The sequence below is a fragment of the Bombus fervidus genome, unplaced genomic scaffold, assembly GCF_041682495.2.
Source record: "Bombus fervidus isolate BK054 unplaced genomic scaffold, iyBomFerv1 scaffold0028, whole genome shotgun sequence".
NCBI lineage: Eukaryota > Metazoa > Arthropoda > Insecta > Hymenoptera > Apidae > Bombus > Bombus fervidus.
Window position 1 is genome coordinate 137,501 of NW_027212591.1, and position 5,000 is coordinate 142,500.

The following is a 5,000-nucleotide window of genomic DNA, read 5'->3' on the forward strand; positions in this document are numbered from 1 at the left end:
CAACGATCACCGACGCCGTCGACGATGAATCTCCCCATTCGATCTTTTGGGTTTCTCAGGTTTACCCCTGAACGGTTTCACGTACTCTTGAACTCTCTCTTCAAAGTTCTTTTCAACTTTCCCTCACGGTACTTGTTCGCTATCGGTCTCGTGGTTGTATTTAGCCTTAGATGGAGTTTACCACCAACTTAGGGCTGCACTCTCAAGCAACCCGACTCTAAGGAGAGATCCTCCCGAAACGCGTTCCGGTCACTACGGGCCTGGCACCCTCTGTGGGTACATGGCCCCATTCAAGATGGACTTGGACGCGGTTCGACGTCACGGGATAAACGGATCCTCCCGAACACTACATTTCCCAACGGCGGAACCGCGGGATTCAGTGCTGGGCTAATTCCTGTTCGCTCGCCGCTACTAAGGAAATCCTTGTTAGTTTCTTTTCCTCCGCTTAGTAATATGCTTAAATTCAGCGGGTGATCTCGCCTACTCTGAGGTCGCTTCAACGTCACGACACGGTGACAATTTTTTTTTTTCAAAGAAAAAAAAATTTCGTGCCATGTGGGCGCGATTCGAGAAAAGCAAGACGGTTTGATAACAATGCGACAGAGGGTCTTTATTTTTATTTCTCTCTCCGAGAATCGCCTCAAAGAGAAAAAAAAATAAAAAAAAAAAATTAATTCGAATAGAATCGAGAACCTTATATTCTATCTCGATCGAGAAACGTTTTATGCATCTCGCCAAAGTGCCTTTTAAACTTCGTTCGTCGTATCATGTTCGAGCTAAGACTCACGCAAGACACCCGTAACGATCTCCGGTTTTTAACGCCCGTCCTCTTTGTATAATATATATATATATATATACACGTGTTATGTATAATATATCTCCCGTAGCCGTTTCTCTCTTCTCGACGATTCCAGCGGTTCCTTGTTTTCGCCTGTTATTGCTGGCACAGAGATCGAACACGCGACATGTATATAACATATCGGTTTCTTTGCTCTGTACCAACGACGAAAACGCACGGGAACTCACGCAAGTGGAAAAGCGAGCGCGAGACGTACACAACGGGGTGAATTTATTACTCGGGGACTGGACGACCGGCGATACGTTAGGATGCGCGGTCCAGCGATAGACGACGAAGAGACATGGGATGACCAACGATCTCTTTTTCTCTAAAACTCGGAGCGCCGAATCGCCTTAAAGCAAAAAAAAATCACACGCGCGTACGTCGTACGTACGGCGCGTGTATACCTCGTCTCTAATCAAGTTTCGTTAGTCTTTCTCGAGCCTCGCCAAAGAGGATCGTTCTCTTCCTCTGCGCGATCTCTCCGTGCCAATGTCAGAGATTATTCTCTCTTTCGCACGACGACGAAAACGACTATTTTCGACGATCCGAACAACTTTGTAACGGACTCACATGCACATCTTAAAATCGGGTACAGAAACGTTGCGCAACACCGTGAGCTTTTCTCTTCTTCGTCACCCTTAAATATAGCCGATCGTAGACGCACGCTAGATCGTAACACACACTTTTCGTTGATTTCCGACGAACGTGGCTTTGGGCCAGGCGCGCGGGCAGAGAGATACGCGACCGACGGGGAAAAATTCGTCCCGATACATGTACGCGTACTCTCCGATCTCCGCGCAACGCTGGGGATCATCTCCCTAAGTCATCAGCGTTCGAAGAAATCTCGTGTGTCCGTTCCCGGATCTACGGCTTTCTCTGGGTTCACGAAGAACAGAAAAAAGCACAGAGGATGAAAAACGCAACGACGACCCATCGATGCGACGGTCCTCGTTGTCTTCTCGTCAGTCGTCTCGCGCCTGCAGAATACATCTCTGCCGCACGAACAGACGGAGTGGGTATTCGATCCCTGGGGCTGTACGAGTAAAAACATCTTGATGAAAAGACGGTTGTGTTTCTTTAAGGCACACAGTTTTTCGTTACGCCACCAAGTTTAGGTTTAGGTTTTAATATCTTGGTTCTCTTTTCTCTCCTCTCTCGACTGACTTTGTTCAAAAATATTTTTGCTTTCTCTCAGTCTCGCCAAAAATTCATTTAAGACGACGTCGGGGGCGCGGTCATTCGTGCTTATCGAAGACTAACAAAACGTAGCAGAGGCTGATACAAAAAGAAAAAAAAAATCGGCCACGAAGAAAACTCGCTCTGTGTATCTCGATAACCGCGTCGACGACGACGGTTCTCTCCGCGCTCTTTTAATTCGTATCCTTCTTCTTGCGCTTCGTCCGACTCAGAAACGTTCGTAAAACACGAACGACGGCGGGTTGTCAAGCCAAGAAGGGACAGAGAAGAGACGGAGGTAGTTTTGCGAGTCTCCCGTGAACGCGATAGATTTTTCATATATATTTGTATCGAGAGCATGCGTACGCCGGTCTCCACACGATCCAGCGACGAACGCCGACGAACGTCCAACAATCGCTCGTACGTCGCGTACGAGCCCTCGACCGCTCTTTAATTCGTATTCTTTTGCTTGGCGCTCGTCCTCCGACTCGGAAACGTTCGTTTAAAGATAAAACGAACGACGGCGGGCTGTCGACGAGGCAAGAAAGAACAGAGAGAGACGGACCGAGAGCAACGATACGCAACGCAAGCAGTCTTAGGTTTACGTGAGCAACCCTCAGCCAGGCGTGGTCCAGGAATTGTATCCGTGGACCGCAATGTGCGTTCGAAATGTCGATGTTCATGTGTCCTGCAGTTCACACGTTGACGCGCAATTAGCTGCGTTCTTCATCGACCCACGAGCCAAGTGATCCACCGTTCAGGGTAATCGTTTATGCATGGATTTTTGTTTGTGTACTCAGGTTTTTGTACTCTTATTCTCGGTTCGAAAGAAGCCGATATCCGACAAACGTCCGACCAACGGGAATCGAACGCGCGGAAGTCGCCATATGATTGACGACACGAAAATACGTTCGAAAACGAAATCGGACGGACTGCGCGACGACACACGCAGCCCGCCGACCGGGCGTAAAGTGCATTATAATATATAACAACCAACGAGATCGAAGCTCCGTTCGTCAGGAAACGACGGGGATATAACACCCGATTCTGAATCCTCTGTACAGCACACGATCTCGCGAAGAAAGCGCACGGTGGCTAGCCCATGATATATATATATGTTCGTTCCTCTCGTCCAGTTATTCGAAGCAAACAGCCGATATGCATCTCCATCGTTCGGGTAAAAAAAAATCGATGGGACGCGCACGGTCGTAGTCTTCCTCGCGCGGTCGTTTCTTCCCGATAGCCAGAAGCAGAGTTTGAAAAACTCTAGCGACGGAACGAGGCATTAGACTCTCGACAACGAGGATAGAGAGACGGCCGGCGATCCCCTCTGAATCGACTTCGGTGGTTCAGGTAAAAATAAAAAAAATCGATGGGACGCGCACGGTCGTCGTTCCTCTTCCTCGCGCGCGGTCTATTCTTCCCGATAGCCAGAAGCAGAGTTTGAAAAACTCTAGCGACGGAACGAGGCATTAGACTCGCGACAACGAGGATAGAGAGACGGCCGGCGGTCCCCTCTGAATCCACTTTGGTCGCTCAGGTAAAAATAAAAAAAAATTCGAAAGGGACGCGCACGGTCGTCCTTCCTCTTCCTCGCGCGGTCTTTTCTTCCCGATAGCCAGAAGCAGAGTTTGAAAAACTCTAGCGACGGAACGAGGCATTAGACTCTCGACAACGAGGATAGAGAGACGGCCGGCGGTCCCCTCCGAACGGATGGCGACAACGACGACTAAAGCGCGAAAAATCGCGACGAAAAGGAACGCATCTCCGTTCAGGTGTATGTGTGTGCGTGCGTTTAAAAAAAATTCGATGGGACTCGCAGCCATCGGCCTCGCGCGGTCGTTTCTTCCCGATATCCAGAAGCAGAGTTTGAAAAACTCTAGCGACGGAACGAGGCATATGACTCACGACAACGAGGATATGGACAGGCGGTCCCCTCTGAACGGGTCGACGAGACGATGGTAAAAGAGACGAACCGGACGAAACTTCCGTCGATCAGGTAAAAATAAAAAAAAATTCGATGGGACGCGCACGGTCGTCGTCGTCGTCTTCCTCGCGCGGTCGTTTCTTCCCGATAGCCAGAAGCAGAGTTTGAAAAACTCTAGCGACGGAACGAGGCATATGACTCACGACAACGAGGATAGAGAGACGGCCGGCGGTCCCCTCTGAATCGACTTCGGTGGTTCAGGTAAAAATAAAAAAAATCGATGGGACGCGCACGGTCGTCCTTCCTCTTCCTCGCGCGCGCGGTCTATTCTTCCCGATAGCCAGAAGCAGAGTTTGAAAAACTCTAGCGACGGAACGAGGCATTAGACTCGCGAGGATAGAGAGACGGCCGGCGGTCCCCTCCGAACCAACTTCGTCTAGTTAAGAATCGTTACTCTTTACCATCACTCGCACTGGTATATATCTTTTCGGGCCAACATCCACGCAATGCGTTTTCGTTCTAGGTTACCCGATCCACGAGTACGAACGTACAACGTGGTTTCGTTTTGTCGAACATCGTATATCGTTCGCCGTTGAAACGAACGACAACGAAACGACATAGGAAGAACGAACGCCCTTTGGGTAGGAAGCACGTTTCGAGGAACGACGAGAGTTTGGAGAGACGCGCGAGATAGCTGGAGACGCGCAGATATAGGTATCCATGGATCTTCGAAGAGAACCTTCGAAGATATATAATTCGGTATCCTTTTTTTCTGCGGCTCGCTATTCGCGTTCTTTCGCTCTCGTCGACGACTCGTTATAGACGCTTCGTTCGATCCCAAAGAGCAGTCTTCCTTATGTCCCGTTGCTAGGAGGTGAGGCCTACGCAACGCAACTACGAAATATAGAAGAGGTGTGAGCAGTGATCTCTCCGACACGAGGCACTTTAGAGATTTTAGTTTATATATTATATTGTTCGTTCGTTGGATTTCCACGATGCAAATACGAAATACGAGATCGTGACGGCGGGTCTTTCTGTGTACGACCTCACGCAGGC

General features: G+C 49.3%; 2 non-coding genes across 2 annotated transcripts in view; both read right to left on the reverse strand.

Moving 5' to 3' along the window:
- Nucleotides 1-494, reverse strand: part of LOC139997067 (large subunit ribosomal RNA) — a 4,173-nt gene extending 3,679 nt beyond the window's left edge. Inside the window, exon 1 of the ribosomal RNA XR_011802548.1 lies at nt 1-494. This exon is cut by the window's left edge and continues 3,679 nt beyond it. This is a non-coding gene — a ribosomal RNA (large subunit ribosomal RNA).
- Nucleotides 495-2,627: 2,133 nt separating this feature from the next.
- Nucleotides 2,628-2,782, reverse strand: LOC139997042 (5.8S ribosomal RNA). Its single transcript, XR_011802523.1, has one exon. It is a non-coding gene; the product is annotated as a 5.8S ribosomal RNA (ribosomal RNA).
- Nucleotides 2,783-5,000: the final 2,218 nt, after the last annotated feature.